The sequence below is a fragment of the Notothenia coriiceps genome, unplaced genomic scaffold (genome assembly GCF_000735185.1).
Source record: "Notothenia coriiceps isolate Sejong01 unplaced genomic scaffold, NC01 NC01_scaffold00011632, whole genome shotgun sequence".
In the NCBI taxonomy this organism is placed as follows: Eukaryota; Metazoa; Chordata; class Actinopteri; order Perciformes; family Nototheniidae; genus Notothenia; species Notothenia coriiceps.
The window spans coordinates 172910-187207 of NW_011344333.1; the positions used below are offsets into that span (position 1 = coordinate 172910).

The following is a 14298-nucleotide window of genomic DNA, read 5'->3' on the forward strand; positions in this document are numbered from 1 at the left end:
TCTCTTGGTACACAGCTGCATTTACTCTGGGCTTGATGAAACACAGTGGACCAACACCAGCAGCTGAAAAGGCTCCCCAAACCATCGCTGACTGTGGGAACTTCACACTGGATTTCAAGCAACTTGGATTTTGCTCCTCTCCAGCCTTTCTCCAGACTCTGGCGCCTTGACTTCCAAATGAAATACAAAACTTGCTTTCGTCTGAAAAGAGGACTTTGGACCACTGTGCAACTGTCCAGTGCTTCTTTTCCTTAGCCCAAGTCAGACGCCTCTTCCGTTGTCTTGAGTTCAGAAGTGGCTTGACCATGGGAATACGGCTATTGTAGCCCATTTCCCGGACACGTCTGTGAACAGTGACTTTTGATACCTGGACTCCAGCTTCAGTCCACTGTCTTTGAAGCTCCCCCAAATTCTGGAAGCGACTCTTCTTCACAATGCTGTTAAGGCTGCGGTCATCTCTCTTGGTTGTGCAGCGTTTCCTGCCACATTTCCCCCTTCCAACAGACTTTTTGTGGATGTGCTTTGAAACTGCACTCTGTGAACAGCTTGCTCTTTGAGAAATTTCTTTTTGTGTCTTACCCTCCTGATGGAGGGTGTCAATGACGGTCCTCTGGACAGCAGTCAGATCAGCAGTCTTCCCCATACTTGTGATTTAGTTTACTGAACCAAGCTGAGTGTTTTTCAAGGCTCAGGAAACCCTTGCAGGTGTTTCGAGTTAATTAGACGATTCAAGTGATTCGTTGAACACCCTACTAGTATACTTTTTCATGATATTCTAATATTTAGAGATAGGATATTTGAGTTTTCTTAAGCTGTACGCCATAATCAGCAATATTAAAATAATAAAAGGCTTGCAATATTTCAGTTGATTTGTAATGAATCCAGAATGTATGACATTTTTGTTTTTTTAATTGCATTACAGAAAATAAAGAACTTTATCACAATATTCTAATTTTCTGAGACAGTCCTGTATAGTCCATGGGTATCAAACATGTTTTTTAAACCAGAGGAATGACAGCAGCAAGGGCTGTGGATCATTTTCTGTAGAGTATTATTCATGAAACTGTGTGTTGAAAGTTAGTTGGACTGTTAAACAAACCAAATTAACCCCAGACAGTTGAGGCTTTCCCTCTCCACACGTTTATTCTTTTTTCAATCCTCTTCATTATCCTTCGATGAAACATTTTTTATGTTTTCTCCTCTCTTTCTTTCCCCCCTATTTACTCTCTTCATCTCTACCCTCCTATCCTCACATGACTCATTTCTCCTCTCACCCACTTATTTTCTCTCACACACACACAAACACACAGACACATCTCAAGTGTTGCTGTTTTTCTCTCCGATTTGATGAAAGTCAGCAAATTACAGACTTCAAGCTGCATTCCTTCTCTCTTCAACCCCCCAGTCCTGATCAGCTGAAATACACACACACACACACACACACACACACACACACACACACACACACACACACACACACACACACACACACACACACACACACACAAGTTCCAACTCAATAATAACGACACATGCACAAGCCAAGAACAATTTAACAAAAATGCCCATAAACGCATGTAGATAAGTCCTCAAAGCAACACACGTATTCTTTAGTCAGAGATTATAAAGTTTATGTTGAAGGCTACAAATATTAGGGAGTAAAAAAAACGCCTAACGTTTTTTACTGTGAACAGAAAAAGGTCATTGTCCTTTAGACTCATCAGAAAGCTTTAGACGTCTGTATTTTCCCATGGCTACAAATTACATGACAGTTTTCACTTTGAATGCAACACTGCAATCCACTTTTGAATGCAACAGTCACAACTAAAATTGTAAAATAAACCTCTGTCAGGGCTCTGTCAAACGAAGTGGAATAAACACTACTTCAGGATGTTACTGCTTGAAAGGTTCAGTAGGAACATGTGACGAGTTGAGCCGACTCATGGAGAAGAGAACATCGAGCTGTCCTGCTGCTTTCAGTGGAAGAGGAAATGTTGTGCTGGGTCGAGGCTTTGGGGCCATGTTTTTAAACAGTGACCTCACCCCCACCGCCTGACGCCCTTTCCCTGAGAAGGAAAGTCATCAGTTTTTGCTAACCGACTGCTTTACATGAGAAAAAAAAACTCGTACACACACAAAAACTTCTCCATATGCCACACACTGATTTCATTTTGAGTAAAACCCATTGTCTTTTTCTGAATCGAACCAACCATTCATCAACTAAAGTGGACTTTGACTGATAATAAAACATTTGTATTTCTTAAATGTGTTTTCCCAAACTCTAATCTCACATCAACTCTGGTTTCCTAGAAGTCTACTGTATGCGAAAATACCAAACATCTCACTTGCACTTTAAGGTCTAAATCAGTGGTTTTAAGTCTTCTCCCAATCAGCATGAAGTTTGTTTTATAGAATATGGTCACATATTGAATAAGATAGATGAGATAGGCAGGATATACTTTTGGGTAAGGCTACCCTATGATGTACTCTCCGTGTTTTGGTCTTACAACTTTAACCCTATCACAGACTTTCAGCTAATTGCAACATTTTGACTCCCCTAAAAATCAACAGCAGAAAAGCCTCTACTTAATGTGCCTTCAGTCAGAATTTTCCATTTCCAATTTCAAGAAAGAATATAAATATATATAAACCCAAACTGAAAACTGCTCACTGCGGTGAGATTGTTCTTTAGCCGCTATATCTGTAGTGAAGAAAGAGCTCTGAACACAGGAAACAGCATCTCAACACGAAAGTTAACAAACTTCCACTTTCTCATTTAACCAAAACCTTAAAGCTCCTAATCCAGAACTTAATGTCTTGTGGAGGCAAGAAGAACATTTGTATCATCATGCCTTTATCCTTGTGAGGACATTTAGGCCTAATAGACAGATATACAAGCACACAAACACAAGAGACACACACGAGGGCCTCTCTGCTGCTTGGATATAAATCTGCAGTTTCCTGAAGGGAAGCCCACTACTCCCTCAATAAATCCCCCTCATCACTACATACACACACACACACAACCCCTTCATGCCCCTGTGGGAGACCTCCTATTGTCTCCCAGTTCGGGGGGGGAGGGGGGGCGCCTGCCAGGAAACCCATCAGGCCGTCCTGAAAGCTGCTTCCTGAAGGCAGCAGGAAATCACCGGAGAGAGGGCAAGCACAAACTGAGAGCTGAACAAATAGAGCCAGTGTGACACGCTCACACACACAAACACACTGCTGCCAATAACAGCACCAAGGCCAACAGCACATGATGCATCACACAGAGGTTAGATAACGTGCTATCACTTTTGCACGAGGACTCAAGTGTTAAAGTGTCACGCAGTTACAGTCGGACACCTCTCTAGATAAACATTGTATATAAAAAGAGCTGAGCTACTTCCTGTCTCCCATCTTTTCATCATAAATGTGTGTTTCCCAAACAGACTTTTACTGCGCAGGACGTCTAGGTATATCAACAGCCACCAAAATACATTTAGCAACATATTTTTGAATTTGTATGCCTCAAATTTGAGTTATCCGCCTCCCATTATTCTAAAAATAAGACCTGGAGGACATTTTACACAGATGTCCAACAGGGTAAAGTGATGACATTTAAAACGGACATTGATGTAAACTGAAACTAAACATGTTGTTGTATCATTACAAGAGAAGGAGACAATTAGAGGAAGGGGGTCTACTGACAATCGCCCATGCAGAGAAACAGAGAGACGTTCTTTGTCATGTTAGAAAGTGTGTTTGTTTGATGTATTTTATTATAAAATATATCAAATCTTATTTTTTTCTTTCTATTTTTTCCGTTTTATATTTATTTTCTTGGCTCTGTTGTTTAAGTTATATTGATAAGCATTTTTATTTATTTTTGCCCGTATGAGCATGTGTGGATGGAGGGAGGGAGTGGGGAGTGTAGTGAGTGTACTGTGATATTACAATATAAATGAAATGAAACCGATTACTGTACACTATAATGAAAAAAGAATACTTGTAAAAAAAAAATCTTATTCCATTGTAGAGCAGCACTTTGATAGCTTAGCCCTTCCTTGGTGCCCCCCATGTAACTACCAACAGTAATGGGATGTTATCCTGTGTAAAACGCTGTTTATTAAACACTGGAGTCACATTTATGTTTTGCGTGTCCTTCTGTAACCAGATAAAAAGATAGATCAATTTATTTATATTTGATCACAATCAGGTTGACTTCAAACATCACATGCGTCCTGCCCACCCTCCCTCCTCCTTCCAGATTCCTCAGCAAACACAATCAGGCACATTCAGCCCCCACAATGAGGCTTTATGCCCGTTTAGTGGTGACGCTGTTTTCGAGAAGTTTTGTGAAGACTCCTTGTTTTCTCCACAACAGACCCCTCCCCTACAATCCCTGCCTTTTAGCCGACTGTGTCCAGGTTCAAAATGTCACAAAGTGATTCAATAAAGTGGCCGGGGAAGTCCGTCACTCTGGGATTGTTAAGATGAACAGAGTCTGGCTTCCCAGTGGATCTGAAGATGCTGAGAAGCTCTTCGAGTCGACCCAATCCTTGTAATTTTTTGTCTTATCCATCACATAATCAACATAAGGGAATGTGTCCATCGTTTGAAGCAAATGTAGCCAATGACAACAGGATCAGTCGGCGCTCTAAACACACCTAAAGCCTCATCAATTTTACGTTTATAAATGTTTATATTAAGTAAGTTCATATTTTTTAAGTCTTATTTATACAATACTCGCATGCCCATACTAATGTACATTCAAAGACATAGAGAAGGCCAAGATTGGAGGAAATCCATTTTCCTTTTTCTAAACGAAAACATTCAGTCGACATCGGACACTTGAGTATTGATAAATCAAGTGGGCATCTTCCAACGTTTCAGTCATTTCAGTTCAATAATCCCACCTTGTGCTCCTGTCCCTCACTGTAGCTCACAAAAGAAACACTCAGTGGGAGTTTCACACAAATAAGAAAGAAGAAGATGGAAAGAATTTAGAATGGTAAAAGTATTTTGGGATAGATTATATCTTGGCAACTTTACCCAGTAAATCTTTAAACAGAGACCACCACAGAACAAACCGGACTGGACATGAATACATTATAAGAAATAGCTTGTTCATGTTTATTCCCGAAAAAAAGGTTTTAGCATCAGTTTGCAGCCCAGAGAGCTGCACACAGTTAGTATCCCAGCAGCGGCAGCAGCATGCAGTCAGCTGAGACTGGGACGTCCAATGGCTGACGGCTAACTGCCCCTCCCTCAAACAAAGCAGAGCTCACATGTGGAGTTGTTCCCAATTAGCCAGTTTCCAGCTCTAATGTCACGTTGCATCTTTGGAAGAAAAACACCTTGTTTTCCCTTCTGTGGTGAGACACAAACTCTGCAGGCCTGTAAACTGCACTGTTGTTGAAGCTGCTTTTTAGATCTGTTAGAAAACACTTTTTTCCTAACTGAATTTTCCATATACAAATGTTTTTCTCTATCCGCACATTCCCTGTTCCCTTAATCACTTCAGCTTTTTGTGTTTCTAGCCAAGCAAATAACTTCAATAAACCAGCTTTAAGCATCTCCAAAAGTCTCTATGTTGACCTAGATATCCGGTCCACAGATTTGTGTTTAAGACCCATACAGTATGTCTCTTTCACATCAGTAGCAAACTGGAGCCAACAGATGTTTGAGTCTTCCAACTGCACAACAGGACCAGATGTCAGCAGCTTTCTGCCCAGAAACAACTGAAAGATATGTCTATTATATTGTGTTGTTTCCCATACTGGTGGAAATTACACCATCTCAGCATCTCTTTCATTGAGTGTTGGAGTAATGACAAGGCACTGGGTGTATGTAGGTCTTTAAAATGTCTTCCAAAGCTCCTGTGAACACACCTTTCTCAACATGGAGCTGCTTCTGTGAAAAATACATGTTTGTGGGCTCTAACATCAGGCAGTGATTCAGTTAGCTTCTCAGATTACCCCTGAGAGGAAATCTGATGTTTCCCAGGCATTAGAAAGCTTCATTGAACATAATGATGCCACGCGGCCGAGTCTGAGACAATCTACAGACTAATCCAACCCAAATCACAAAAGAGTCTTTACATAACATTTCACTTTTTTACACTCCAACATCATTTATTCAATTCATTAAACAACTATTTTACCTCCTTGTTTTTCAGAGTGTTGGTAACCGTGTTCCAATAAGAAACAGAAGGTAAATAAATACTTTACTAATGTTTCATTAATGAGTTAGAGGCAAGAATAACCAACGTTTAGTTTGTCAAGTCGTGTGAAGGTGCTCTGGCTCCGTTAATACATTCGATACCCGCTCAATGGCATAACATCAACATTTGCAAGTAAACTCATAGCCCTAGCATGTCTTTCAACTAAACGCCTCGTTCTTATGAACTGGAAAGTCAGAAAGCCCAACTGCTTCAATTTAAATAGATGGCTGGAGGACTTCCTAAACATCTTAAGTGTGGAGGAAGCTGCTGTCTCCCTGTTATATTTGGTTAAGCCAGACAACAGGCTTTGGGATAAGATAAGGGCTTTCCTGGACTCAAACCATCTCGGCTGCCAACAATAAATATAATAATATATATTAACAAGTAAATATAAAGAGAAATGAGCTATGAAGAAACAGAAAAATAACGGTAATAATATTTAAAATATACAAGTCAGTGTCAGTGAATAGGTGAATTAATCATAAAAGGAAGAGATGTGTGTGTGTATATGTACATATGTGTGCATATATATGTATTTATTTATTTGACTATTTATTTACCTATTAAACAATGAAGTATACCTATATTATGAAGCAAATCATGTATAAATACAACGCCATATGCATACATCAAATGTAACTGACACTGTAATCCCCCTACCCCTCCCCTCATGTTATGTCCTGTCCTACTTGTGATGTGTGTGAGCCATGTCCTTGTCCATGTGTTTTTGTCTTTTGAAAATGTTTAATAAAATATAAATGTTAAAAAAAAATACATTCGATTTATTTTGTTTTTTTAGTTCATCGGGTACACTCTCCAATGGACAGTCTGTAGCAAAACCAACTAACATTTGCTTTGAATGTACAGTATAGTGTGTATGTATTAAAATAGAGAAACCTCTGACCCCTCATTATTTGTTTATTTAAATGTTTTATATATTAACATGACTTGAATTGACAAACCAGTCACATAGATGTTTTCCAACTGAGCTACCCAAATGGTATACTTAATAATTGGCTTATAACTGATCTGAAGAAGAAGTCAATTATTTATTTCCATTGATAGTAAATAGTAAGGCCTTTTAAAAACCCCTATTACAAAATGGAGCCGGCATTTTCTTTAACTTTTTTTAAAGCACTTGCACAATAAAAAAGTATACATAGAAAGAGGAGATAAAAAGAGTTACAGAACATAAAACACTATTTGTAACAAAAAGTGGGACTATCCAAAGAAAAATAGGATACAAAAGTTTCCTTTCATCCTGCATTAGGATCCGACCATGTAGGTGTTATACAGCCTCTTTATTTGACTTCAGATGGCAGAGGTGCTTTTCCACAGTGCTAAACACAAAATCTCTTCCATTATGAGCCTGTGAACAGAGGTGATCTCTGTGCTGGAAAACTAGTTTGAAACTGGAGTTCAATGGCTCGCTCTCAGAAGCTTTCTCAGGCGCCAGAGAAAGTTTTAGTACAACCGCAAACTAAACTTCTCTCTCCTCTGCACACAAAAACTTTCATTGTTTCGTCAGAAAAAAATGGTTCAAAGGGTTTCATGCATTAGAGGAAGTGTTTCTGGCAGTCAAGGATTGATTCTTCGACAGAGAGAAGTGAAGTTTAACCTTTTTGGTTCTCAAGCCTCAGAAGTCAACCATTCTGCCACTTTCACCATTTTACAGCCAAAAAGGCTTTTAGGGTCAACTATCACAACATGTCAATCAGAGTCTGGTAGAGTAAACTATTTCATCATATGAACCAAATTATAGCTGCATTGATTGGCTAGTTCGGTGTTTTCCCATCCTTATTTGTGCGCAAACGGTTTAATCAGTGCCTGTCTCCCAAGCTCTGCCTAAGTTCTTGAGTAAGTGTGGGTATTTTTAGCCCTGCGTTCTTTATTCAGCGTTTCTCAGGCAGACGTGATAGCAGAGGGGGAAGCATGTGATTGGACCACAGTGGTAGACGCTCATTGACAAATTGTGTGATATTCTGTATAAGGGATGTCAATATCAACATTTCGAAAACCCTTATTGCCCTTTACAATGGTCAATGTTTAACAACAAAACCCTGTTGAAATCAGCATGAGTACAGCTTGTTAGCCGTTAGCAGCCGGTGGAAAGAGCAAACAGCGGACTTCAACAGGGGCACCATCGATTTACTTACTGATGCGTTCAAGTTTGATTCAGTAAAAACTATTACTGGACAAAGTTACATTTTAACGTTATCATGACGTGTTCAAATGAATCCTGACCCCTTTTGCATTACGGAGCCCATCTCGTTATCCATGCTTTGTTGGCGTTACATTTTAGCCATGTCATGACTATTCATATCTATGTGTTAATTAATAAATGTTTACAGTCAGTTGTTTACAGCTTTTTCTCAGAAATTGTTCGGCTTATTTCAAAACTTGAACTTTATATTTGTGAACATTTTTTAAAGTAGGTGAAGTTTGGTAGGAAAGTGGGAAAGTTGCTGGTTTTGACATTGACTTCAATATGAGTGGCACTGTACTTAAACAACCCTTTAGTTTTCAGAAAAAATATGAATGATAATAGGATAAGAAATCCAGAGCCTCGGGTAAAAAGCTGATAGTATCTATTCAGAAAGCCTCATCTTCAATCGGTAAATGAAACAAAGGGACACAAGGGTTATCTGTTATCTTGAATTCCCAGTAGTTAATCTTCTGGACATTTAAATCTGTTTCCGCCTGTAACCGCTCACTGTTTTTTAACCTAAGATATAGTTATTGTGATTCTAAAATGGCCCAATTAATTTTCCAAATGGTCCACATCACAAGTTAGCTCTCAAATGATCAAACTCTTTTTTCGTGACCATAAGATAATCAAGTTTTCCAGGGTCTCATTTTACTCAAAGAGTCCGTTCAAGTCTAATAGCTTTATAGAATTATATTAAAGTCAAAAAGAGAGATCAGAGCTGAAATGTCAGGAGGAAGGACTTCATGACGAAAATAATCAAACTGAATTCCACATTATTAGGTTAGATTTCTTGAAACCATTAATCTGTCATCCCATCGTCCAATGTCTTGGGATAACAATTAAATTCAAACACAATCTGCAAAAGAAAACATCAGTAGAGTTTGCTTGAGTTTCAGACATAACAATCTCAAGACTAACACTGAAAATAACCGTATAAGAAACTCTTGTAAGTATAATACAGTTTACCAGCAACAAAGAACAAACAGGACAAATATTTAATATTATTAAATGTGTGTGTAGTTGATATTTATCTAATTCTGCTGTGTGCTTTTGTCATGTATTGTAATCACTCAATACTTCCTGCTAACTCTGGTGCCATTGTTAACATATGCTACAAAAATCAGAACACAAGTTTGTTTTTTCCTAGCTTGTTAAAACTAAACTAAAAGAAGAAAACTGAACTGCTTCTCGCAGACGGACTGAAGAGCTTCTTCTCCTTTAGGGACATTTTGGAAAACCACTCCAATCATAGGATCTGGCATGAAGCTGAAAGTGGTAATTTCCTTTTCCAAAGCCTGGGTGCATGCTAATTCAGATGAAACCCTGCTGATATCAGGTTTCACACAGCCTCGACACTTAAAACTAATTGTTGCCTGAGAAGAAAAGAGAAGCTTAAGCTTTAATAAAAGGTCAACAAAACACAGACTTTCAAAGAGCAGATAATTAATATGTTTAAGCTCTCCTGGAATTAATGTTCTGATTTTGATCACGAGATCAGCTTTGAACTAATAAACAAATGGCCTGACCTTTGACAGGACTTTTCACTCTCTAGAGGAAAGTGCAGCCCTCTCATTCATTTCAATGACACCAGTCAGGCTAATGGGGAACAAAAAGACAGAAGTAATATCAGCTAGCAAGCAAAATATGCTAAAAACGCAAAAAATTAATCTGTGGGGGTTTTTACATTATATTACTGGCTTACTGATTAATTCATGTGTGAGCAGCATTTTACTGTTTTATTTTTAAATCCTTTATATATTGTGGGTAGTTAAATATATAACAAAAGTTTACAGATGATTTTATATATATATGAAATTATATTACAAAAAGAGTCTATTAAGTAAAGCTGTTAGAAAGAAAAACAAAGCATCAATGTAGCATAAAATAAAAACACTCAGTAAAGTACACTGACTTCATTATAGATTACTTTATTAAATGTACTGAGGTACCTTTCGCCACTGCTGGAGAGGCAATTGGTTTGCCATTTAAAACATTGCTTATGTTACGCAAACTGTTTCATTGTCTAACATGTATCTCAAAACAACAACGTCTAAGAAATGTCTGAATGCCTTCCAGTGGTACTTCACAATGGGCGTAGGAATAAACTGCTTCAAAACTTCCATTGAGGTGATGTCAGTAAATTCATGTTGAACAACTTGGCTTGTCTGTAGAGACCAAAGAGGAAACAGGAAAAACATTTAAGGTTGCGAGCCCGCCGATTTAAAAATCTTATTTGACAGATTCTCAAAGGCTGCAAATACTACCAGCAGTCTGTCTGTCCTCGTGAAGAGATGCCGTTCACATTGAAGAAGATAATTATAAAGAAGAAATCCAAAACAAAGACAACACAGATTGTTACTGACCTTAAATATAAACACAGACAGTTTCCTTGTGCATGTAACAGCGAGTCAATTCTAACACGGGGGTTCTTTTGGAATGTAACACCATCAGATTTCTAGAGAAGAACAAGTCATTTTGTTTGTCCAATGTAACGCTGGTGAGTCCAGCTCTATCTTTGCTCGTCATTTCACTGCAGTCCAAAGAGTAGCTTGCAGCCTGCTAAAATTAAAACCACTCGAAATAGAGCTAAAAATACAACAGCATGCATCTTATCAAGCTCATATGAGCACACAACCACATTTAATTCAGTTTGTATCTAATTAACTGTGCTCCTTCTGTTCTTAGGTGTAAATAGGGGAAGATCACATGAATAAGAAACAGTGTCTATGAAACAAAACCAAAAAGATGAGCAGAAAAGGAAAATCAAGAGTATCAGAGTGACCTCCTGACACTGCCAACTAAACTTACAGTGAATCTATTTTGGAGGCGACAGCAGTAAGCCAAACCCCAGAGTCCTGTTGCAGAAAGAGACACTTCCCCTGAGAGGGCATCAGAAAGTTAAACACTCATTCAAAGGGCAATTTCCAGCTTACTCATCCCAATTTTGCAACAGAAGGTTGTTTCGTTATCAATTTGGGCAGAGTTCTTTGCCTTAGTTGCATTTCGAAAACATGACAAAAATCAACCTTCATCTTATAATGACACATTAACGGCATATTCAACTTCTAGCTTGTATTTCTGTTTCATTTAACAATAAGAAGCTAGAGAGGAAGTACAACAGAAAGGCCAGCGCGTCCTGACATTCCTATCTAAAGTAAATAAACATTCATTGTTTCTCTGTGGCCTTTTATCCAATCAGCTTTTACAACATTCTCCACATGATTGTTACCAAGACCAAACAAAACACGACCCTCTTTTCATTATGGTAACTACCATTTAACCTCACTCATAAACAAGAAACATAAACTGCATTACTTGCAGTCGAACCAGTATCAGCGAACATCATAACCGCTTTCTTAAACTTGTGCTTTAAAATCAAATGTGCATCTAGCTTTTATATAAACCCTCCCTTATACTTGTGGAAATACACACAATCAACAGAATCAACAAATTAGCCGAATGTTATTTAGGGATTCATTTACATCTTTGCAGACTTTGAAAGAACTTCAATAACTGATTTTGTTTGCCACTTGGAGGCAGCAGAAACAAGTTATGAACCTAACTTTGACATATAATCACTTTTTAGTGACAACTTCTTAGCAATTAGTTGCTTTTTTTTTTTTTTTTACAAATGCATTAGTTACAGAGCTACACTATCATTTAGTTGAAGTCAAGTTTGATTCCAAATGACGGATTTGCCTATATTCACCCTCTTTTAGCTCTGTTTTTGGCCTCCACCAGCTCCTGAGAGAAATATCTGGCTCTTCAGGTGCTAAACGCTCCTCTAAGTTCACCAGCTACTTGCTAACTGTACTTGTATTATATGTGGTTTACTGCTTACTACAGTCGATTTTGTGATTATTTCCCTGAAACAATGTCTAAAACAATGCTGTATGAGCTGAGAGAGTTACCCCTTTCTTATTGTTTTCCAATTGTCATTTGATATCTTATCGTCATTAAATATTGATTATAGCCATACTTGTTTAAGGGAAAGATCTAATTGTACACGACTCTAAACAACCATCAAGCCAGCTTAAGATCTTCTAACCATGTCAAACCCTGTGAATCTGTCATCCTAAATGTATCCAAGTCTGTACTTGAAGTTTTGATTTCCCACATTTTCCAGAATCCCATTGCAAAACAGGAGTAACCATATTCAAGACAGATGTTTCTGCTGCTTTTATGGTCCTTTTTTTTTTTATCAGTATTGTTGCTTTTATGATAGTCAACCACTGATTTCTGTTTGTTTCACTGTGACTGACCTCTGAAAATTCAACACCACATTTTAAAAACTGCTCGGGGAGAAGTGAGGTGGCCGAGATGATGAACGGTGTAATAACAGACAAGAGAGCAGCTAAGGGTGAGGAGGGGGGAGAGGTTCAACACTGCTGACTATACAGGAGGTGGAGGGGGGGATTTCCATTCCGTGTAACAACTACAACAACAGTATGTGAGAGAGATTAATGCTCTACGACTAAAAGCAGACACACAAACTATTTCATAAGTTTATATTAACTTCATTGATGTGAACATATTTATGAAGCATCCAAAACAGAGGTGATTTATGCGAGAAAGGGAGATGAAGATAGAGTACGAGATAAATGTTTGGCACAAACCACTAAAAGTCACGGGAAAGCCAAAAATGCAAACTTTATAAAGATGTGCAGTGATTTGTGGAGCAACACAGGTAGATTACAGAAAGACACACGTGTCTAAATCACTATTAGGGATTAATGACCAACAAGAGCATTTCACTTTGTCCACATCTGTTCAGAACATCAATAGGCCTACTTACAATTACTCATTTTATTTTTCTATTTTTAAGAAGGTCAAGTTACAGTTTAGGTAGAGAAAAAGATCTTTGGAAGCATGATTCTTAAAAACAAACATAGCAGAGAAAATAGCTTTTCTTAATAGGAGGGAACAATTTGGAGGAAATATGATTTCCAAAACCCATGACGAATTAAATATTTCACAGATATTAAAGATAGAAAGTATAAGTGTCTATTCAGTTAATTAAAAGGATGTTGGCAAGATTCATGGATGTTTTAAACACTATAAAAAGCACACTAGGAATATAAATACACACGTCTATGACACTAAAAGTAATACTAGAACATCAAGGACACAGATTTACAGCAGCAAAAAACTAAATGTAGAAAGTGTTTCAGGTATGTCCTACAGGCGTTGTATAGACAATTAGACCATGATTAGTTGTGATCAATAATTTACCGTAACTCTCTGAAGCACCTAATAACTAAAACACTCAGCTAAATCGTTTTGTCTTTCGTTCACGATTGGATCAGTCATGCAATAACCAGCTAATCAATAAGTATCAGCATCATGTGAGTTAATGGATCCCTCAGGCTGTGTCTTACCTTCTGGCTCCAGTCTCACTGAGACTTCTCATGACTTTCCGAGAAGGTAAGAAAAGTTTGGGAGGAGAAGAAAATAAAAAAAAACTCCTACCCCTCTGACTAATGTCAAGCTATCTCACACGTGAAACGCGTTTCCTGTTTTGTTTTTCAAAATAAGACCCCAGCAAAAAACAACAACATGTAGGTCTACTTTATGCTATTTATTCTCGTTGTATGCTACTTGATACTTCTACTTGATTAGCAGCATTCATTTTACTGCACTATAGCCTATGTCTTAGGCAATGTTAGTTACATATTATTATAAGATCGAAATAAAATAAACAAATTATGATACAAGAGGAACATGGGGATTCCCATTTTGTTAAAATTAGTCTGCGGTATGAACATGTTTTTAAATAATTTCCACCATTATGAAAACCAATATTAAAGTAATGAAGGCATTAATGCATCAACAACAAGTATAATCCAGTAATTTGTAAATTATTCAAAAACGGGCTTTTCTGCAC

At 37.9% G+C, this 14298-nt stretch overlaps 1 protein-coding gene across 1 annotated transcript in view; it reads right to left on the reverse strand.

Moving 5' to 3' along the window:
* kank3 (KN motif and ankyrin repeat domains 3) overlaps window positions 1-13851 on the reverse strand; it is a 33584-nt gene extending 19733 nt beyond the window's left edge. The window contains exon 1 of the mRNA XM_010772821.1: window positions 13793-13851. The gene's annotated coding sequence lies outside the window, so the exon portion shown is untranslated. The remainder of the gene's footprint in view (window positions 1-13792) is intronic.
* Between the last annotated feature and the right edge of the window lie 447 nt (window positions 13852-14298).